Source organism: Mustela nivalis (assembly GCF_964662115.1).
Source record: "Mustela nivalis genome assembly, chromosome: 2".
Lineage (NCBI taxonomy): Eukaryota > Metazoa > Chordata > Mammalia > Carnivora > Mustelidae > Mustela > Mustela nivalis.
The window spans coordinates 113,540,350-113,564,438 of NC_139021.1; the positions used below are offsets into that span (position 1 = coordinate 113,540,350).

Here is a 24,089-nt window from a genome sequence, read left to right on the forward strand (position 1 = left end):
GCCTCTTTCTTTGACTTTAACTTAAATTTCACCCTCCCACAATGGTCACCTCTACCCATCCTTTGTAATGCATACCATTATTCTGTCTCTCAGCACTCTGTTCTTTTCCTGCCTAGCACTGCCAGAATGGGACTAGGTTTATGTGTTGTTTGTGTCCTCCACCAACTGTAAGCCCCACATCAGCAGAGACTGTCTCTCGCGTACACCCTCCTGCCCGGCACACCCCAGGTGCTCAGTACATCCACGTTGAATAAATGAGCATACAGGCAGGAGAAATCCAGCCGGCTCCCAGTAACAGTGCCTTGCAGCATCCGCACATATTTCTGACACAGTGTGATGCAAGTTCCTCCATGTTGAACCCATATTTCTAAAGACAGCAGCCTTGCAAGCTCACAGGCATGGCCTCGGAGCTGCTGCAGGAACGGGGCTCCCCAGGAGGGCAGGGCTTTAAGATAAGTACAGCAGTTGCCCTCAGCCAGCATTTCATCACTGGAAGGTGGGGACCCCCTTCCTGAGAGGACAGCAACCCTTCCCACCAAGGATCGGACATTACCCAGACACATGGCCCCATCTGTACCTGACAGCTGGGTTTGAGGCAGATGGCAGGAGTTCTTGACGATTTCAACAGCCAGACGGGCTATTGGATGGGGAGAGAAGGTCCCAGGCCCCTTGGCAAAACCCCACCCGTTCGCTCCGGGAGTCGGATCACAGGGCTCCTTCCCACCCAGCCTGGATTTCTCAATCAGAGCCGGCAGAGCCCAGCTCCATCTCCATGCCTGTGAATACCCCTCCCAGGGACCCTGACCATGTCTGCAATACACCCCATCCCCTCCGAGATGCTCCCCTGGGCCACTGGGCCACGCTAGCTGGGCTCTGGCCTCCCAAGAAAAGATGCTTGGATGGGCAATGCTCCCATAGAGTTGCATGCTTGTCTCTTTTTCACAGCAAAGCTATCAGGCAGCAAACAACAAGGTCACGGTGGCACTGAGCTACTTCCTGGAAAGGTGTCTGGTGGAGGGAAGGGCCAAAAAAGGTTACGTTCACCATGTAGCTGGCCCTGCAATTGGCCTTGAGATCAGATGCTGCTGGAAGTCTGCCCCTGGACGTTCTTCCCCTCAAAGGCTGGCGGCCAACTGTAACACGGAGGCCGATATGCCGGTAGGGCCGCCTTGCTTTGGGGCTGGTGGGGGAGATCACCTTATGATCCAAGACAGATTTGGGATGGGCAAAGGATGCCTATCTCAGAGAGGTCTCCCTTGCCATGCAAAGGCCCAGCTGCAACTTCCACGGGCCGGCCCCCTCCCAGCCAGGCCGCCCCTGCCCAGTGCCCTCCCACCGGACCCGGGCAATCCCCAGTGAACGGCCCCTCTTGTCTCCACTCCACAACCCGCGCATCCAAGGGGCCGCCCCTCTTCCCCCAGGCACAGGAGACTGAAAACTTCTTCAGACTCATAAAACGACACCCATGAACTTGTTGTCGTGCTTTGTTTAATTTTTTTTTCTCCCTCAGAAATATTCTTGTGGCCAAAAATAGAACATTTTCCATTCTGAGGAACAAGCAGCATCCATGGGAATTAAAAGTAGTGCTTCATGCCGCTCCAGAAAATTCCTGCCAAACATGCCACTCAGGCACACAGAAGCAGCTCGCGAGTCCTGAAAAGCAGCCTTCTGTAGGTACAGTGCTGATCGGGAGCCAAAGGCCCTCTGTTTATTTTCTATTCAAGAAAGTTACCCAAAAAGAGCACTGGGGCACCTCAAGGACGCTTTATAGGGAAAAGCTAAGTTAATCTTGTGTAATGACTGTGAAAATGGCCCCATTGTCCACCGCCCTGCCCGCCCACCACCATCCCAGAATTCCTCTCCAGGCTCAAGCCTCTGAAATTCCAAAGCTCCCCTCAGTACAAAGTTCACGGCCTTTCCTCCAGCGGGCTGCGGCTGGGTGTTTGCCGCAAGCTGTCTCTCAAGTCATTCCCAGAGTAGAATCCGAAATCACGGGTCTAGGAAACTGTGTTCAAGCTTCAGTCCCGAACAATATGTCCTGGTAAAGTCAGACAAGGGTAAAATGCGGAATAACAGTAATCCAGAAAATTATGCTCCCAGCGCAAGCCCCTGAAGTGTGTTGTACACTCTGTTCTAGAAACTGATCATTCCGAGCACGTCCATAATCCTCTTTAATGGGCTATGCATGGCTATCGCACCTTGCATGGTTTTGGACTTTCACTTGGGATCCGTTTGTCCAGATTAGTGGGGGCTGAGTTTTATGGGCATCTGGTAAGCATTGGGGTACTGCTGAGAAAAATGAGGAGTCCTTTACGTGAGCAGCTACGGCTCACCCCAAAAGTACCCAAGACCAGAAAACCAATGTAGAGAGAGTGAAGGAGGGGCTCAGAGTGTGTGTGTGTTGGGGGGGCAGACATATGAGAATAAGGGAGGAAGGCGAAAGGGGGAGCCGGAGGAGAATCAAAATGGGAGACGGCGATGGATGGAGAGTGGAGGCTCACAGAAGCAGGGTGAAGGGCCCAAGATGGGCCCTAGACAGACACGCGCGGCCAGACAGAGAGGAGGGGAGACAGAGCGGGCTGCCGGGCTGGACTGCGGGGGGGCTGCCGGCCAGTCACTCACCAGCCGGGTTGCGCTGGGCCAGTTCAGGGCTCTGAGCCTCCCCTCTTTCATGGGGCCACGGAGCTCTCAGCATCTCAGGGAGGCCCGTGTAGATTAAAGGCGTTGGGACAGAGATCTTAGAAGCACGTCTGGTGCTGAGTCAACATCCCACAAGCGCCGGCCGCTTTTATTCCTGAGCGATCAGCCCACGGCCTGTTTCCGTCGGAGAACAGTGGTCTGCGAGCGAGACCTCCTGCTCCACCGCCCTTCGGTGCTTCCAGCACACACGGAGGCACGAGGATGAGCGACGGACCCAGCCCACGTCGGTGAGAGGAGGAGTTTCGGGGTAACAGCCCAGACACTAGCGAGCCCTTGGAGCACCAGGCGAGCCCCGCATCCTGGAAGAAGGGGCTCCCAGCAGCCAGTGAGCCACCATCCTTCCCTGCGACTTCATTAACTCCTTCTCTACGGGAACATGGTCCGAAGTTGCACACGGAGAGCACTGCTCCGGCTACTCTTCCCGGCTTCCGCGGGAGCCCCGGCCGCCCAGCTCACCACTGAGTACCTGCCTCAGGATTAGTATACAGCAGGTGCTCCTTCCAGACCTGCCCTTGCTTGTCTGCTCAGGCTCTTGGGCCTGGATTTCTCTTTCCTTCTCCGGTCAGCCAAAACAGGAGTCAGCTTTCCGGCGGAACGCGCTGGGTTTTGTGTGCCCTTTCTCTCTCCCTCTCCCACCGTCCGCAGGGTGACGCTCTCTCACCCTGTGCCCTTGACATACACACAGTAAACACATGCACTTTGTTGTGGTTGAACTGTGGCCTCCAGAGGTGATACGTGGAAGAACTAACCCCCCCCCCCCCATCCCTAGAGGCAGACGTAAACAGGAGGAAGACGGTGTGGGAGATGCAGAGAGGAACGGCATGTGACAGTGGACGGTTGGAAGGACACATCCACAACCAGGAACCACTGAAGAGCACCAGCAAACCACCAGAGGCTACAAGGCAAGGAACAGATTCTCCTCCAGCTCTCCGAAGGAACCAGCCCTGCCAGCACCTTGATTTTGGACTTCTAGCCTCCAAAACGATAAAATAATTAAATTCCCAGTTGATGGGACTTTGTTACGGCAGCCCCAACACACCATGGGAGCTCGGTGAGGTCGGCGACTGAGCCTCACCTGACTTTGGATCCTCAGGCCTTGTACAGCTTCTGGCTGGTGAAAGGATCACTAAACTTTAAATTCCCATGAAGCAACTCTTTAAGAATTCAAAGTCTAGAACACAGGCAGCAAGCTATGGCTCACGGGTCAAATCCAGCCCCCACTGCTTGTTTTGGTAAATAAAGTTTTATTGGAACACAGCCACATATTTTGTCTACAGCCAATTTCACTAACTGCAGCGTTGATTAGTTGTAGCAGAAATCAGATGGTCCACAAAACCTGAAGTATTCACCCTCTGGCCCTTTACCAAAAAAGTTTACTGACTCCTGCCTGGTCCGGAAAAAAAGAAACATAAATGGAGCCCAGCAATAAAATAAAATAAATGCACAGGGAGCGTGAAATAGAGAATGACCGGGGCACCTGGGTGGCTCAGTGTGTTAAGCCTCCGCCTTTGGCTCAGGTCGTGATCTCAGAGTCCTGGGATCGAGCTCCTCGTGGGGCTCTCTCTCCAGTGGGGAGCCTGCTTCCCCCTCTCTCTCTCCCTGCCTATCTGCCTACCTGTGATCCCTTTCTGTCAAATAAATAAAACCTTAAAAAAAAAAAAATAGGGAATGATGGGTTGAATCAACATCTTCATAGGGAAGGTGACATTTGAAAAGTGAGAGAGATTTTACTCAGAAAACACAAAATATTTAATTTATTCACTCTACCGTGTCACCCGGACCAAGCATTTTTGTCTCATTGCTGCATAGTGTGAAGAGTTGGATTTGGAGCTGCTTTGGGGGAGAGGGACGATGGGTTGTGTTCTACACACATTGACCTGGCATGTGTAGAGGCATGTAGAGAGACATACCTGAGAGGCGGTTCCAACCATGGACAGTGCTGAGCCGTCACCGTCAAAGGCACAGACTTAGGATTACGATACAAGAAAGATCGCTCAGGAAAAAAGTGGGAAATGAGTAAAGAAGATAGTTGCACGTGAAACTCAGGGGAACTTCAGAACTTCTGTGGTAGGAGGAGGAAGAGGACGAAACCGTCAGGGATGGGAGGACAGGCAAAACAGGAAGAAAGGAGCAAGTGACGTCCCTGAGGCCCAGGGAAGCAAGGGGTGTACTATAGGCTGCCCCAGGCCACGAGGACCAATCCCTCAGACTTAGCAACTGACAGACCACATGGTGTGGTGACAGTCCTTTCAACTGCTCTTCACAAATCATCCCTCGTGCTGAATCACCAGGAAAAGCGTACTTCAGGTGTCGTGGAGAAAAAAAGAGAAAAGAAGAAGAGTGTGAGAATGGGAAGGAACAAAGAGATGAGGAAAACTCAGGAGTGGAAGATAGCTGGGCTGAGATGAATACCTACCTACTCCCTAAAAATCTAAATATCGTACTCTTTCTATGTTGATTCTGTACAGATTCCATCCTTTGTCTATATGCAGCAGGACTGAAAATTAATAAAATGCACAAGATCTGTAGACCATCCATTTCATTAAATGACCAACACACTGGCCTACTGACATCAGTGGTGAAGTAAGGCATTGAGGTAGCCACAACCACAGATAACGGAGTCTGCTGGGGGCTGTTGTACTAGTTTCTTCACACTCCTCATTTGATCCCCACTAAAACCCTGTGGAGTGAATATATAGTAACACATAATCTGTATTTTTTCAGAAAAGGATCCTGAAGCTCAAGAAGGTCCCACAACTCTACAGCACTTCCGGAACAAGCAAAGGCAGGGGACATGGGGACAGGGAAGGGAGTTGAAGCCAATATTTACTGAGCGCTCTCTCTGTGGAAGTATTTTATGAAGAATTATACATCCTTTGGCTCATTTAAGCCTCACAAAAACCGAGGTGGAAGAGGAGATGGAGGGGAAATGAACTTGGAGAGGTTCGGTACGGTGCCAGAGGTCAAAATGTCAAGGGAAAAAACTTCTGTTTTCTGAAGAAATCCTTCGGAATTCAGACGTAAACTACACAGCAAGGTATTTGAGGTTGAGCTCAGTCAAAGTCGCTGCTAAAATAATGCAAAATAACTCTGGTGACATCTAAGACATTTCTGGAGGGCTCTTCTGACCCTGAATGAAAGATGACAGAACTCCAGCTCCCACAGCCCTACCTCCGGGACAGGGAAATGCCCTCACGGGGCTGGTGTGGGCTCCTCCTCCTTGAAATAATGGGGTGGGGCTAGATGACCCCAAAGTTATTTTCCAGCGCTAAAAGTTGGTATTTCCAAGCACATGATAGAGTCCAGCTGGTAAAGGGTGTTCAGTGTTTTTAAAAGTAGGCAATTCAACCGAGACAAGGAGAGACCCCACTGAAGAATTTTTGGAAAGCCTTTCAATTGTGGAAAACCACTCCGCTGTTGTGGGGAGAACTTGCTTCTCCAAGGTTTTCACTCCCGTGCTCCCTCACACAGCTCCCAACACAGGGTGGCCAGTCCACGCTCACTCCTGCCCTCATTCACACGTTCATCCCACAAGCAAAAAATTCTCCTTTGAAATGTCGGTGGCACAGTTTAGTCAACACTTACAGGAAGATCCTGAGATAATTGTGCTGCTAATAATAAAAAAAAAAAAAAAAAACCAGGAAGAGAGCCTTCTGCTTAAGAACGACACGTGATGTGAAGATAAGAGATAGATGACAAGTTCCCCATCATGGTTCTAAAGACTCGAGCTCTTCGAGCTTGACTCCAGGTACATAAACCCTCATACCCTCTGCCGGTGGAAGTACACAGGGCTTCTGGAAGATCTTCCTGGCACTTCTTCTCATGAGCTTTAAAATAAATCATGCCCTTTGACCTTGGGATTTTCCTTCTAGGGATGTGAGTTTAGGAAAATCACCAAAATAAAGTGGGCTAAGAGCAGTAGTCTGGTAATACTGTTCTACTCTGGATTCACAGTGTCTGCCCTCTCACCAGCTGGGCAACTTTGCAAGAAGTGATCAACCTCTCTGTGCCTTGGCTTCTTCGCCTACAAAATGGAGATGATGACTATCTCCGCATCTCAGACGTGCAATGCAGACTAAGCAAGTTAGTAAATGTAATATATTTATGTACACTGGCTCATATATTTTTCATAAAAAACTTCATGAGGAAAGCAAGAAAAATATTAGCCTGACCTGGTCAGTCAGAAGCAGTCAATTATCCGGAGGCTCTTTTCTCATTACCGTGTACATCACAGAGACACAGACGTGTTCGTCGCAACATGATTCTTCACAGTGAAAATTTGTTCAAAATTAAGTCTTCGACAAGGAGAGAATGGTTAAATAAATAATATTTCCACATGATAAAATAGGCAGTTACTTAAAATGGTTTCAAAAAGAAGTCCAGGAAAGGGGGAAAATTCAGCAAAGAATGTTAAGTGGAAAAATCGACTGTGAGGTTGCATGTCCTGTGTGAATCCCAATGTTGACCCAATGTTGACGTAATGTAGCAGATAAGGCCGGCTTCACCCAAATCCCCTTCTTTGGAGCCCAGATCCCTCCCCAGCTGCTGGGCTATTGATACCTCACAGCTGTACCCCTCACTGGGAATTGTTCTGGGCCCTAGGAAGTAGACTCATCCAAAATCAGCCCCTCCAGGGGGTCAAGGACTTGCTGATGCAGGGATACAAAAGCCTGCCCACTTCCCTTAATTTGGAACCACTGTGAAAGGCCCGCCCTGCTTGGCTCCCCAGACAGATGAACCACATCTCAGTGGAAACCCCATTTGGAGTATCCCTCCCTTCTTACAGGGTGATCTCCCCAGGAAACATTCAGTGTGCAGTTTTTGTCCTTGGCGGGGGGGTGGGGGGGGTGTTGCAGTCTGTGTCCAAGGAACCCAATCTAAGGTATTCTTACCTCAAGATTTTATGAGGGAATATCTCGAAGACACGAAATTCTTGGATTTTCCAAATCCTCTGGGATGAGTCTGTATTATTTTAAATGAGCAAAATGGCCTTATTTTAAAAGAGGCAGGGTCCTCCCTGAGGTGTTAAAATGGATCAAGACCATGCATTTCAATACCTACATTTTATTTTTTCTTCTTGATCTCAGACTTTTAAAAAATATATATGTAAATATTTTCATTGCAAGGATATCACTGTTAAGTAATAAGCTAAGGTTAAACACAAATCCACGCACTTGGGAGTAGAGATCATGCCTCCACCATAATCCCAAGAACGTGGTTTATAATATAATTCTTTTCTCTTGGAGTATTGTCTTCATAAGCCATGCTACTTACTAGCCAACCCTCTCCCCCACCCCCCCCCCAAAAATCAGTCTCGTTGCTTGATAATAGGACATTGGGCGTCTAATTGACCTTGACCATCCTCTCACCTACCCCAGCGTCCACTCGGACTTTACTCCGAATACCACGGAAAGACTCGACAGATCCAATTCTTCCTCAGAGGATTAATCTTTATTTTTTCTTCCTTGAGGCATTCAGAAGACCCCAACAGCAGTTTCAAGAGAGGAGGCCTGAGAACATCGTGAGCGATGTCACATCTCTAGAAAAGTCCTCAACCATCCAGAGCGGCTTCTTGGAGAGAACAACGCTTTTTACGTATCAGCACTGGCGCCTGGTTTAAAACCAAATCCGCTGTGTAACTCTCAGAGTCACTTTTATGTCCCACGTAATCCTCCCGCTCTAAAGCCACAGGTTGTCCACAGCTTCAATCAAGAAACAGTAAAACTTCAGAAGTAGCCGTTTGAGTCAGACTTGTCCTTGTAGGTATGGCCCATCTCCTTGTGTGAATAAATGTTAGATCATTGTAATTATGCCAGAAAAAGCCATCAGGATCCACAGAAGCTAAAGAGGGAGAGGAAAAAAAAAAAAAAAAAACCAGCTTGTAGAAAATTCCTGGACAAACAGTATGTACTACCCACAGATGGGTGTGAGTGGAACAACGGATTCACGGGGAGAGAGGACACTTAGGGAAATCCTTGTTTCTGGATTGTTTCTTACAAGGAATTCCAGCTCTGGGAGTCTATCTCAAGAAAACAGTCACAATTGTGGGGAAACGTCCATGCACAAAAGTGTCATCACTGTGGTGTTGTTTATTTATGTTGATGATGGGGATAGGCTAAGTGCGCAACACTAGGTTTAGATGTTATTGCGTAAACTGCTACATTTAATGTTTCTGAAGACTTCAGGATCGTAAAGGAAAAGACTCAGCCATAGTTGAATGAACTAAGCAGGATCTAGGGTTTTATTCCTGATGGGAGGTCAGCTCCATAAAAACATACACAAGCTACGTAATCACTAAAAACCAACTGGAAGGAGAAACCAAAAAATGTCACCAGGCAGTGAGTGTCTTAGGTCTTAGAACAGTGAGGATCCGCATGACTTTCTTTCCTTCCTTTGAACTCGTCTGCCGTTACCGACTCTCTAGAACGGAACAAAGGTTATAAACCTTATAACAGTTGGAGGAGGATGAGAAGGAAGGGAGTGGCTGTCCCCTCACCCTGCTTTCTGAGGCAGTTTTAGAAACAAGAAATCTGAGGCATCACTGGCTCCTGGGACAGAGGCAGAAAATCAACACTGTGAGAAACAGATCCACATGAACATGTTAAAATAAAGGCAAAAGGGTCCCCACAGCAAGAACAGGAAACCAGGTAATAATGTTTACAGGTTCGCCTGTGTGATTTTCTTGCTTCTTTCCAGGAGATCGTCCTTGTCTTTAGTCTGCTGTGCGTTCTAGAGCCCTTGTTCACACTACAGTGAGAACCACGAGTCTATTCTTGGCTTCGGTTTTAGAACCCAGAGCCTCTGAGGAGCTGCAAAAAAAATGGAGACGTGACTTGGGAGCCAGGTTTGCTGGATTTCCAGATTAGAAGGTGTTGCCCGGACTAGGAGGATGGGGGAGCTGGAAAGGAGGCTGGGAGGGTCTTCAGCAGTCGGTCCTGCTGCCCGCCACCTCCCCTCATCATGTGCGGATGGCAGGGAAAAAGCACAAACCCCACACAGGCCAGAGGGTACATTCACCCCTTCCCCTCCCCGGGATGGAGAGGCTGCAAGACACCAGAGCAGAAGCAGTCAAAGAGCTACTGAGGTTCCCCAAACCCATGGGGTGCAGCCGAGAAGCTGGACTTCCCCATGTCTAAGAGCAGTAGAGAGAAGGACTCCCATCCTGTGCCCAGCCACCCCGCAGGGTGCAAAGGGGGAAAATACACTCGTGCTCCAGAGAGCCCCCTCATGGGGCCCAAGGCTTCCCTGGCTCAGAGTCTCTGTATCCAGGGATGTGGCCCCCAAGCCCTCCAGAACCAGCAGAGAGATCCACCAACCCTGAAAGAGCTCTGAGATGAGAACAGGAAGGACCCAGTAATGACCCGTGTCCTGTCCAGCACCAGACACGGCCATCTCGGTGGCTCCCAGTACAGATGGAAAATCACACTCAGCGAATGCATGGGCTTCAGTCTCAGTGGTAGCCGTGTGCAAGGCCCCAGGAAATGCAGTGTAGTCATGGGGAGGGGGGTTGCTGAACTGACAGAAATTTAATTTCTAATACCCCAGGGAATGGGAACTCAAATGGGAAAGCTGCTATTTCATTGATACTAAGAAGCCATCGATTGTAAAATGCATCATTAATTTATGTACCACTAAGAAAGAAAGATGGCAATTAGTCTATGAAACAATGCTTTCTCATCACTTAGAATTGGTATTTTATGCTTGCTGAAGAAGCTTTTCTAGACTTATGGGGACAAAGGCTTTTATTAGATATCACTTTTGTGTATGCATAAAAAAAGAAAATAAATTAATTAAGAAATTCCAGAAGTTATCTTTGCCTTCAGAATCGAACCATGCCAAACCAATGTTCATATTTTCCTGGTCCAGCACATTTTGTTGGTCTAGGTGTTGATGATAAAACATTTCTTACAAGGGTCCCCACGATTGGCTCTATGCTTCCTTCCCAGGTGCTGTCACCCATTCCAAGAGGCTTAATGTGGATGTGTTCTTGTTGGACGTGTACAAGCAGGCGATGTCTTTTCACATCACTCGGTAATAAAATGTACCCGTGTTTCCAATCCTTGTAGTAATCTACCTCTCAGACCTTGCATGACGTGGTCATTTTTCAGGGACTCCCCAAACACGAATGTTCACTTTACTCATGCCAAGTTTACACCCCACTGTTCTGCTTCCCAACCTTTCTGTCAACTCCAACTTTTCATTTCGATCCTGAAACTCAGGATGATCATTTTGAAAACATTTCAAACAGCGACTAAACTCAACTTGGGTGCTACAGACAATTCGTAGAATCCAACAGAAGGGACAAGAATATAAATGCCAGTGAACAAGTTCAAACATTCACAGGCCATTGCGTTGGCCCTGTCACCTGGCCACTAATCAAGATCGAGAGATGACATGAATAGTGAGATCCAGATTTCAGAGATCTCCACGCATGAAAAGGCATGTATTAGAATGAATGAAGTATGAGCCCTTGAGTTCAAGAAATATTTAATGTGCACCTATGGTGCACAGCTGAGCTGGTAAAATAAAGTTGTGCCCATCACGCAGGTGTAGCGAGGGTAGACTACACTTGCCACTTAAAGGCATCCAGCAAAGGGTACAGTAGCAAGCCGGCCACAGAGGGGTCCAACGTCCTTGCACCAATGTGGCCTCATGGTGTGTGGCCGCAGCAGGAGCAGCAGCCTCGAGGTAGCTGCTGACACAAACAGAGGGAGGTCGCATCGTTTCTCGGAGGAAGGGTCTCAGCTGTCCCTTCCAATAATCCTGTCCCTTCCAATAATCCATTTTCCTCCTGGCCCTCGATCAGAGGAGTGTCCTCCTGACAAAGAACATATTATAACGTTCCTTTCGTGGGATGGCTACAGGACAGGATATAAACAAAACGAAATAAACAACAGCAACAAGGGACTGACGGGTGAGGGGAGGAGGAGAGGGAGTGCGGTCCTGCGGTTAGCAGTGTGCAACTGACACATAGGTGAGTCCCAGATCTGGGTTATTTATTGTATTATGACTCACTTCACCTTTGGGAGGCAGAAACTAGTTACTCAGTAACACCATTTCCTCTTCTTCCTGGTCATATAACCAGACTGTGCATCCCAGCTCCCTTGCATTTAGATGGAGCCGCGGAATTGATTTCGGGGGCCAATGGAATTTGAGCACGGGGCTGGGACATCCCACTTCTAGACTTGGAATCTAAACCCCTCTGCTTGGTCCTCTCTCCTTCCCCTTCTCTACTGCCGCTGGATTCAGGGGACTGTAGGAGGAATCCTCACACCCTACGGGAGGGAGCTAGGAAGGTCCCCAGATAACAGGGTCCAGGGGATCACCTTGACCACCACACTACAGGGATAGTAACAGCAGCAAAACATAAGGCTTTGCATGGTCTATGGTTACTCCACTCCATTTAATACATGCTCTGCCTCAGATTCCTCATGCAGGGGTAAATAGATACCTAGGGGAGTCAGCACGGCATGGGCCCCACGGGAAATACACGGAAATAGTGGCTGTATGTTACCATTGTTCCTGGGCCCGTCCTTGCTCTCGCTGAGGCAAAGAACTCAGAGAGAGAATTCTCACCGGCAAGAGGCTTTCTGCAGCCTAGAGCGGAGGGAGGTAAAACTCCTATAAATATCAGCTGATACCGACTGTCTTTAAAGTGAAATTTGAGCAATCACATTTTCAGAGACTGAGAATATTCTGCACATAGTAATAAAGACCCCGAAACAAGGAAGTAATGGATTCCCAAGCAGGCAGAGTAGGTTAAGGACCCATGTCAGACTCAGAAGGAGGTCAGCAGAGGCTGGGAGAAGAGAAATCTAGATCAAGCCAGAACAGAAACAGCTCCCCAAGCCACACTGGGCAACAGCTCTGTGTAGCCCCTCAGGGAGGAAGGGATGGTGGCTGTCATCAAAATTCTACCCCTGGTTATATAATGATTGTGTTAATATAGAATAAAATATGTGTGGTTCTTTTCTCAATGGCATCTCTGTCACCCTTGTTGGATTCCTTTATTATTTCCACGAGGTCCTCAGTTAGGAGGCCCCTCTAGGAATAGAGATACCCACCCACCTGCCGTTTGGAGTCATTTCTGGGGAGGAAAGTGGCTTATCCTTGTCAAAAGGGGCTTCAACCAGCTTCCTTTCTAGCTGGGTCTGCAACATGTTCTCCTGGCCTAGGAGACTTTCCCCAGCCAAGCTTCTCTTTCCTTGTTCACTCACTCATTCATTTGTTCATCCCTTCAAGAAACATTTATTGAGCACTTATTATGTTTCAGGCACCGTGTTAGCTTCTGGATATAGAGCAACAGCAAAATGAACACAGCCCCCGCCTTATTGTTCTTACATCTCAGCTCTGCACGGGAAGACAGACAAGAAACAGGTAAGCCGATAAATGTACAATTCCATCTGTAGAAAAGGGTCCTGAATGTGGGGGGAGAAAAGAGGAAAATCATGATGTTCTCCAATGGGGAAGAACAAGAGACATTCCACTGAGGAAGATCATCTAGGAGCCTCTGCCTGGGGAGATGGTAATCAAATCATTTTGGTCTGTATGCACCTTGTCTCGTCAATATATCATAAACACCCCGGAGACAGGGATTTCTGCATTTGGCAAAGTTAACACACACAAATAGGTGCTCATTAAATTCACTGATAAGGCGGCTGCCTCTTTGTCTTCCAGAAAGGGTCGGTCTAACTCTGGGTTTTGACCTCGTCTTCTGCTCAACTATTAGGTCCCCAGGGCCTTATGGATGGTGTATGTCTTTGCGGTTCCCAGCAGGCTAGAGGACGCTGAGGAATGATCTTGGGAAAGGCTACCTTCCACATGCTGGCCTTGGCTGTTGACGCAGGCATCCTGGGAGGGTTTGCGGGATTACCTCCTGTCTGGACAGTTGTCTGTAGCTTTAGTGTTGCTCTGTCCACTCTTTTAAAAAAAAAAAAAAAGGCACCACAGTCAGAGTCATTATTAAAAGGGAAAAATCAAACAGTAATAACACTCCAGAGACACCAGAAGTATTATGAAAAGGAAGTGTTTAAGTAGAAAATACTGAGCTTTGGAAACAAAACGGCAGGCATCCGAACTTACTTACGTTGGAAGCCCTGGGAAGGGATTCGAGGGATGGTGGGGAGGTCTTTTGCCACTGAGTCAAGTCCCCAGCATTTGCTCTGGGATTTGAAACTTTCCATGGTCTTACATTTCATCAGCTGCTTTGAGTTACGTTTAAAGAAACACATTTTTAGTGAGAAATTTTTGACAGAGAACGGGGAGCAGATGTAATGCTTTGGAATAATTACTTCCTTTGTTGACAGCTTTTTTTTTTTCCACAGCACCCACTTGCAATTAAATACAACAGTAATTAAAATCTCTAAATTCACTCAGAATGACTGTCCCATCGGTCACCTCCAGAAAGCCTTCAAATGTCATTGTGAAAAGAATGTCTTCTCAGAGATGCCGGGTGCTAAGACAGAGGGTTTGCATTTTTCTAATTTGTAGTCAGAAATTGATAATATGCAGGAAATGTTTCACTGATTTGAAAATTATTGCCGTGAATTAAAAATCCAAGGCTAGAGACCATAGGATAGCTTAAACTCTCTTAGGAAAAAAAAAAAAAAAAAGGGAGACCGGGTTGGTTTTGTTGTTTTTTGGTTTTGGGAGGCGGGGGTGTTTGGGGTTTTTTTGTTTTTGTTTTTGTTTAACATTTTCATATAAATTACAAGCACATCCAAGGATTTAGTGACATACATGTTAGCGACATAGACCATTCCCCCAGTGCAGACATGAAACATTCGGTCTAATTTAGCCATGATCTTGGTGTGTCTTTCTGAGCCTACCCCTAACTGAGACAGAGTATGTTTACATCTGTTGGTAAACCTGTCAGTTGAGTCTCTGCAGGTTTTTAAAGTGATTCAAGAAGGGCCTCTCCTCCCCCATCATGTTCACTCCAGTCCTTACAAAGTCGAGCCCTTCCCCAGGGCCTCTGATACATCCCTCTCCTATTCCTGTAACTCTGATGCCCACTTTGCCCGCCCACAGAGCACGGCAGGATTGAGCCTCAGTTTACCTTCTTGTCCTTAGTTCTCCATCTAGATAGCATGCTGACCCTCCCTGCACCCTCCGCCGTGCTTCTTTCTCCACAGGGAATGCCTTTCTTCTTGGGCGTGCCCCTCTAATTTCTCTCCACCCTTGAGCCCCAATCTGAGAAGAGCTGCTCCGTGAAATGGGTCCTAAGGTCAGCAAGCGGGGGGTGGGGGGAGCCTCTGTGGGTATCCTAGGGCATACGGAAAGTTCTCCATGCTGACTCAAATCACATTCAGGCCCTCTTTTCTCCTCGGAGCCACAATCGGAAATCTCCTGATATGCCCACCCCCTACAATTAATTCTCACCTTTTTTTTAATTAATTTATTTTCAGCATAACAGTATTCATTATTTTTGCACCACACCCAGTGCTCCATGCAATCCATGCTCTCTATAATACCCACCACCTGGTACCCCAACCTCCCACCCCCCGCCCCTTCAAAACCCCCAGATTGTTTTTCAGAGTCCATAGTCTCTCAATGTTCACCTCCCCTTCCAATTTACCCCAACTCCCTTCTCCTCTCTATCTCCCCATGTCCTCCATGCTATTTGTTATGCTCCACAAATAAGTGAAATTGACTCTCTTTGTCAATTGTCAATCTCTCAAGTGATAATTGACTCTCTCTGCTTGACTTATTTCACTCAGCATAATCTCTTCGAGCCCTTCAACAGATGAATGGATAAGGAAAATGTGGTCCATATACACTGTGGAGTATGATGCCTCCATCAGCAAGGATGAATACCCAACTTTTGTAGCAACATGGACAGGACTCAAAGAGATTATGCTGAGTGAAATAATTCTCACTTTTTGTTCTTTTGCTCTTTTGTTTCCAAGGAATGGGACTGAGAATTAGGGGACTGTCCTGGCCAGTTTGGGGGGTACAAGTAGGACGGAAGGAGACTGGCTCCCCAGCACTGTTGGTAGATAATCCTTTGCAACTTGAGAACATTCAATGAGCCCTCCTTGCGGGGATAGAAGATCTCCAGCCTCGTGGACATGAGTGTGAAGAGCGAGCTCTCAGTCCTGCTGGTGACCTTCAAATCCTCAAGCTCCAGACATTCCCAGCCATGCTTTGTCCCTGTGGGATTCCCGTGAGGTGGGAGAATTAGGAAAAACAGGATGAGGGGAAAGACAGAGTTTCGCGGTTCCACCGCCTACAAAAGGAGGTTCTCTTACTCTCAGGGTCTAGGGCTGGGTCTTCTGGCTGGGAGAACACGCAAGCTAACATACACAGGTCAGTCATTCGAGAATCCATAGGACTGTCACAGAAATCCAAGAACAAGAAGGAAAAGCACACCTGGGTGCCTCCCGAGAACCACAGCCTGGAAACTTCTAGAACCTAGGCCATTATTTCCTTAGACTCACCCACATTACTCAGCACACCTGTTCCTTCCTTCTTGTCCTCCGCTGTCTGTCCTGTTCCCTCACAGTCTTTCCTCCCTCATGATGTTCACCTGCCCTTGGCTTTTTAAGTCCTCTCTTGCTTCTCACCTGATCCCCTTGCCCTCCTCTCTTGGTCTCACTTGACCTGGGATCTTCATGTCCATTTCCTGACTGGCTGGACCTCTCAGCCCCCATTCTACCTTGCTGAAAGAGCAATGTGATCTACCCGAAAACCCTGTGCATGGTCCCTGAGCAGCCTAATCAAGGCTCCCAGCCAGCCTGTTCTGTGTTAGTGCGAGGGGGCGGTCTTCGTAGCAATCAGTCACGTGGTAGGTGTGACCACTCACGAGGAGAAGTTTTTCCTTCTAGCTGGGCAGGGATTAGAGCCCACCAGGAGCCCTCCAGGGTCCAATGCGAAAGATGCTGGAGGGGGTGAGGGTGGCACAGCTCCCAGTTCTCCCCTCACCACGTCTGTTTGGGGTAGCGAGCACACTGGGAAGCCTCTTCCACAGTTTGATAACCTAGCCTACTGGGCTCCTCACTAGGACCTTAAAATGTTTTAAGCTGTTGCCTTACTTTACAGTTAAATATTATGACAGGATTTAGGATCACACATTCATGGAAAGATGGCTCAACTTCCATGACTGCTGAATTCTTTCTTTAAAAAAAAAAGAGGGTCGGGTGCCTGGGTGGCTCAGTGGGTTAAGCCGCTGCCTTCGGCTCAGGTCATGATCTCAGGGTCCTGGGATCGAGTCCCACATCGGGCTCTCTGTTCAGCAGGGGCCTGTTTCCCTTCCTCTCTCTCTGCCTGCTTCTCTGCCTACTGTGATCTCTGTCTGTCAAAGAAATAAATAAAATCTTTAAAAAAAAAAAAAAAAGGAGGGTCTCCCTCCCATGTAACTCATTAGGGTCTACTCTGTGGGAAAGGTCCAGGATGTACCTCATGGAAATAATTGTGAACACCTGAGATAATTGGCCGCATTTGCCAACCAGTGCTCACAAGAGGATTTACGCATTCCTGTTGGAACTCCTGAGGCTTAGTCCTAAGGTTTAGGATTAAGGGCAGTTGTCAGATATGAACTAGTGCAGAATCAAGGCCCCTACTCAGAAAAGGGGGAGAAGGCGAGAAGCAACAGTAGAAGGTCCTCATTACCTTGGCCCCTCTTTCCCTTCCGGGCGTGTTGAGCTGACGAGAAGAAAACGTGCCATGTCTACACCTGGTTATGTAGTTGGTGAAGAGCCAGAGAGATAGCTTCTATCCTGTTCCCCAGGTGGCTCTGTCTTGTTCCATGGCTGCAACGGGGCCCTGAGGTCCTGGCCTGGAAGCTGCCTGATCAGACTCCTGTTCTCTGTGGGGCAGGCTTCTGCTCTCAGAGGGTAATGAAAACTTGTTGTGACTGGGAAAAAAACACAACAACGACAACTAGAAAATCAGACCGCAGTCTATCCATCTTGCACTCCTCATGGGTGGGGGATGTCCTGTCACTTGTCACTCAGGGTCTTGTTTTCATCCTACTCTGCGGTGACAGTTGGACACAAAGCAAGAAGACCAGGGTAACAGATGACCTCTCTCCATTAGGATATGTATTTATTTCATTAAGTTAAATGGGGAGAAACTCACTTCTGCATGAAGGTCAAAAGGAATTGGATAAAAATACAACATCAACACTTTTTTTTTTAAATTGTTCAGTAACCTAGAAAGAGAGGGAACAAAGAGATAGAACCCAAACAAGATAAAGAATGCCTACGTACAGCCAACAGCTAATATGATATACATGGTGAAAAAATGAGTCCCACTAACACCAAAAATAAGATAAAGATGTCCTCTCTTACCATGTCTAATGCAATCTGGAATTTCTAGTCAATGAAAAAAGACAATGAAAAGAAAAGCAAGAGGGAGCTTTGGGGAAGGAGCTAAAATTGTGGTCTGTATCTAATATCGCTATTGACCTAAAAAAAAAAAAAAGCAATTAATAAAAATTACCAGTCCAAAAAAGAGACTGGAATAGGACAGAAAGATCTAAAATAGACATAATTTTTTTTTTCGTTAAGTACAGCAGGAGTGGTATTGGAATTGGATCAAGGTGATAGACCGAATGCAGATGACTGCCAGATTTTTAGGACAACAGGGATAAACCCAACAAGCACAAGAAACTAAGAGAAAGAAACATACACCAGAGAAAAACTCTATGAAGAGTAAAAGAGAACGCAAGACAGATTGGAGAAATACGAAAACTGGGAGGGGGGCCTTGGCTCCACCAATACGTGATTATACGTGATTAATAGTTCACAAGCAGTGTTAACATTTCCTTGGCCGTTTTGTATATTCCTGTGTAAGCGTACATACATATACATGAATATTTATTTATTCTATTATTGGGTTATTGGAGTCACGCTCCTACTAAGGTTTAGAGTTTGCAGTCTGGGAAGCTGAGGGGAGACCTTCAAGGTCACCAGGGATAAGGACTTGGTAATATCCACGGGGTTTGGCAAAGAAAGAGTTAAGCTGGTAGGCTTGTGTGGAACAGCTCTGGAGGGCTTGCTGGAGAAGAGACCTGGCTCCCAACACGGGAGGTGAGGGAGAACAGAGCACGCTGTAGCTAGAGGAGGGGCTGCGTGGCACGAGCGACTTGACTTGTAAGCTGGGAAAGGCTTGAATGTGTTATGTAGACGGTGCCCATGCATGTCAACATCTGGAAGAATGAGGAGAGTCACTAAGAGCTCAGTGGTCAGGGACAAGTCGAGGCAGAGCCAGAAAGTTCTTTGAACGTGCGGAAGCGAATGGGGAAGGAGTCCTGGAGGGAATTGCCTTAGACACCACCAAAATGACTTCAGCAACACGTTCTCCTGCCTTCTCACTAACAAGAAACAGTGGCACACACAGCACTTAGTAACTTCCACGAGCGATGGCAGGAGATGGCCTCCAGCTCTTGGATCCGTCTTAGGATCCCTCCTGCTTAAGCCTGGGGCTTCCTTCCAAACCACAGAAAAGACAACTGGAAGTGGTGGGACCATCCTCAAATCTGAAAACCATCATGGCCCTAGCTGAGACCTCCATTTTCTTCACACCAACTGTGTACGCTTAGGGTAGCTAAGCTATGGGAATAGATCCAAACACACAATGACTCAACATAATAAATGTTTATTTCTGACTCGCATAACAGTCCAGGGTGTGATTCTGGAGAGTAGGGAGGCCTGTGTTCATGGCAGCACCAGGATCTTCCAGACTTGGTTCCCAAGGTCTCAACTCTGTTGGCAGGTAGGAGGAAAAGGATAAAGCCTAGCACAGGAGAGGTCTCAAAGACCCTCGCCAGGATGCCGCACAACTCCCTTCTGCACACATGGTGTAGACTGGCATAAGGACACATGGCCACACCTAGCAGCAAGAAAGACAGAGAACTGTTATCTAGCTGTGTATCCCGGCAGAAGACGTACATTTGGGAAAACAGCTGGTGTTCTCTGCTAAACATCTTTTCTTTGCCCCCCCCCTCACTCTGCTGCCAGAGTGGTCCAACATGGAACTTGAGTAACATCTGGTGAGTGCGTGAGTGGGCGAGAGAATGGCATCTGTAATTCTCCTCAAAGCTCCCCAACGTCTCCCCATCAGCTACAAGGCAAAGACTGTAACTTCCTGTCATTGCCTCAAGGCCCTTCCTGCTCTGCCCCTGATTTCCTTCTTAGCTTCATTTCACACTTTCCCTCTGCTCACATGAACCTTCGGCCAGACTGCGCCATTTGCCATCGCCCGACTTTGCCATGTTCTCTCATATGCGATGTCTTTACCCACTTCTCATCTCACTTTTCCACCCACAGAACGCCCACGTGTCCCTCAAGCCTCAGTTCAAGGGCTTCCTCTTGGAAGCCCTCACAAATGCCCAACTTCCATGTCCACCCAGGCAGAGGTAGAGGTGGGCTCCCCCTTTAGCCCCTTGGCATCTGGACCGACCTCCAGTCCACAGCTGCCAGGTGATCTCGTGATTCCGTGCTGGGATACGTGTCTCTCCCCCAGGAACAAAGTTGGCTCACAGGGAAAGCAGTGGCTGTTCTATCTACTCTCTTCCTGTCAGCAATGGGGCAGCAAACAGTCAGCCATCTTTAGCTTTCTCCGTTTCAGATTCCACTAGCAGCCAAAAATAAGCATCAGCGTACAGAGAAAATATCAGAGAAGTAAATAAGAAGTTCCCTGCTCCTGTTGGGTAAAGAGCACCACCGGCATCCAACGGGGCTTGCCTCATCTTCCTTCATCATTTGCACTGAAATCACCAAATCCTATCCATTCCACGTTCTTGATGTCGCTGGGTCCCCCTCCTCTCTATGTGCTCCACCCTGGCAAGTCCTGCCCTTCCCCCTCACTCTCTCCTTCTCCTAACTGACCTCCCTCTCCTCAGGCTCCCCCTTCCACCATATTTGCACTGGTACGGATCCAGGAGGGGACTTCTAGGGGCACTCTCCCCATCCTAGCTGGGGCCAGCTCCTCTCCCTAAGTGCTAGGAGGTCCCAAACTCTTCCCAGCTTCATCCCCTGCACACCTGCCCTCCACCGATGCTCAAACCCCAAATTGCTGTTTATCATTCCTTGACTCTAATAGAAACATTGAGCCCTCCAAGTCTGGCCCTCTCTTTGGAAGCACCCTTCTGCCCCAGTCCCCACCCTGCCCTTTCCTACCACAGAACTCTTCATTAGGAAGTGATGCAGAAAAGATCTTCTTCAGAAGCCATCGCAGCACACAGAGGTCCACACAGAGCTATTGAGCTCTACCCTCAGTTAAGCCATGTAGAGAAAAAGGGGAGCCCTGCCCCTAGAGGTATGGGTGGCTCCCACATGTGGGTGATCCCAGGAAACTTTTCAAGACGGCCAAGAAAGAAACATCTTGAGGAGGCGCCTTGACAGAAACAGGCAGGAAATTCTCCCAAACTGACCCTGACCCCTGGCCTTCTTCACTCAAAATCAACCAGTATTCCATTAAAAAGTTGCAGCCACAGAATAGGGCATTCTTTCCTTGTGATTCACATTACCCAGAAGTCTCTGGTTTCCCGGAATTTGTGTTAAGTAGTAGCTTTCAAAGATGATAATATTTGCCAACAATCCCTGGGGCACCACTTTACATTTTCCTAAAACAAAAAGGGGATTATTTTGTCCATATTTCTCCTTTCTACAGGCTTTGGCCCTATAGTCACTCTTGCCCCCTCTGGCATTAAGTAGCAATGCTGTCCCATTAAATTATGAGAATCACGCTTTGTCCTGAAACATCGGTTGTCAATTAAGGTTGACAAACAAGCTTCCTGACATTCTCAGGAACATCTTGCCCAGCATGTGGTTACTCATTTCTCACTCCTTTTGTGAAACACTGGTCCCGGACAAGCAGGCAGAAATAAACCCAGGAACGTTTGGGGTTTTTACCAGCTTCCCAGCCCCACCTTCTTGATTCTCCGCGCCTGCATTGCCCTCCCCAGTAATGGGCTTGGACGATCGGGAGAAGAAAAATGAGGTTGTGATCATTGTTGATCGAATAAAATTGAATAATTCTCTGTGGACGGTTTGTTATTTTTCTCCTCTGGATTTTCCCAGCCTCCCTCATAATGCGGGAGGGAGGGGTTTGTTAGCTGTCTACCTCCCGCCTGCAGATCCATGATCCAGATTTTGGCTTCCCTGTAAGGTGCCGTGTGTCAGCTCTGTGAAGGTAGACACAAGTACTCTGTGCCCCTCTGCCTGTTGTGTTTCGTGCTCCACATGTACAGACTGAATTAATTCCTCAAGATCCAGCCCCATTTCTTTCCTTTTTTTTTTTTTAAAGATTTTATTTATTTGACAGACGAAGATCACAAGTAGGCAGAGAGGCAGGCAGAGAGAGAGGAGGAAGCAGGCTCCCCATGGAGCAGAGAGCCCGATGCGGGACTCGATCCCAGGACCCTGAGATCATGACCTGAGCCGAAGGCAGCGGCTTAACCCACTGAGCCACCCAGGCGCCCCAGCCCCATTTCTTTCCTAACCAACCCCAGGTTCACTTGTGCCTGATACTATATATATATATATATATATATATATATATATATATATACTTATACATGCATACAGATATGTTTTTCCACATGTGTTCACAGACTTTCTTTGGATAATTCAATATACCAAGTAACCTTATCCCCATTTTATAGATGAGAAAACTGAGCATCAGAGACGTCTCAGTAATCAGGTTATTAGTCTGAGGTAACCTAGTAACCTAGTAACCTCAGTAATCAGGTTACTATGTCTAAGGGGCAGACCCTGCCCTCACATTCAAGAACATCTAATGCTACAGAGATCTTTTTACTATGCCGCCCTGTCTCTTACCACTCCCAGAAGACGGAAGTCTTCTTCACTTCCCCAAACCAGCAGCAGCATCACATAGTCCTTCCAAGGTTATGTTTATTTTAATATCCATCTTCCTTTGAGATTATTTCTGTTTCTGTTCTTTACCTTGTGGGATGCTATGCTTGGGAAAACCTTCTGCCTGCGATGGGCGCTGGCACCCTTGGCAGCCTTTTCCATATAGAACGTTTTGGCTTGGATTTCTCTCAATTCTTACACTTTAGTAAAGCTTCCCAAGCCCCACCGAAGGTTTTGTTGTCTGTACGCACGTCTCCTCTGTCTTCCTGGCTACCCCTCTCGTAGGACGGACCATCTCTTTACTAATAATATTTCATGTGAGTATCAGCTGGCTAGCTTCCCCCCTTTGCTTTTTTAATTATCCAAGTAATACAACTTCACTGTAGAAAGGATAGAAATTTCATATAAGTAAAAGGAAAATGTTTAATAATTAGAAATCTCACCCCCCAGATGGGTCTGAGGGAGGACACGAGTTGTGATGAGCACTGGGTGCAGTAGGTAAGGGATGAACCACTCAATTCTACTCCTGAAACCTGCACTGCACTGTATGTTAACTAACTAGAATTTAAATAAAAATAATTTTAAAAACTGGAATGCCCCCCAAAAAAGAAATCCCACCACCCAGAGAAAATACTTTTCCTACTGCTGTCTCCATCTTGCATTATTTTTACCCAGAAAAATATATTTGTATACATGCATGCAGAATTTTAAAAATAAAATTATATTATGCACATGAGATATTTTTAACTAAAGATTTGTCTTTTAGTGTTCCAAGAACTTTAAAAAAAGAAGACTTTTTTTTATAAAGAATAAAATTTGTTACATATTTTTAAGTATTATTTATATTACTCAATTTATCTATAATCACAGATACTTTTGTCTCTCTGATTAGGTAAAAACTCAAAGGAATTATGCTAAGGTTTCTTTCCACTGTTGTTTTGATTCTTCTGTTCACAGATTACAAATAAAGTTTGTAGTATATATTTTGTTGTCAAGTGCATATAATTTTATTATAGTAATTTTACTGAAGCTTGTGTATGTCAGCAAAAAGACTGCAATCCTTCCTCCCATTGCTGATTTTTACATGAGTATATAACTTTTTATGTTAAAACTGGCATATATGTATTGAGTACCTACTGTGCACAGACCAATGCCCACCCAAAGCTCATCACAAGTAGGACTCTACTAGGCAAAGTGTAAGTAAGTAATTCCGTAAGCCTGAATTCAAGAAAGTCACCAAGCTGTTTCCAGGTGCTGTTAATTTTGTCATGAATTCATGCACGGGCATATCTGGACCTTTCTTGAGTTCAGAAGCAGCCTTGCTCCCTTTCCTCTCTCCCTGTCAGGACCACCATTTATCCAGTTGCACCTTTCTTTTTTGTCTACCCGTTGCAGGTCCGGGATGTTCCTTCCAGTTCTCTGTTCTCGTTGTCCTTTTCCTCTGTGTTCTCAGAGCGCCTTACACTCGCCTTTCACTGAACTGACCTTATTCTTTGCAGCGGCGACATTGCTCCTTGTTGCTTCCAATGCTGTTGCTGTTTCTGCCATGGTCCTACCATCCCCTTGCAT

General features: G+C 47.2%; 1 long non-coding RNA gene across 1 annotated transcript; it reads right to left on the reverse strand.

The window, feature by feature from the left end:
• Positions 1 to 19,283: 19,283 nt before the first annotated feature.
• Positions 19,284 to 21,332, reverse strand: LOC309859440. The gene is made up of 3 exons (XR_014308696.1): positions 20,823 to 21,332; positions 20,104 to 20,277; positions 19,284 to 19,533 (listed from the first exon to the last, which is right to left on the reverse strand). It is a non-coding gene; the product is annotated as an uncharacterized lncRNA (long non-coding RNA).
• Positions 21,333 to 24,089: the final 2,757 nt, after the last annotated feature.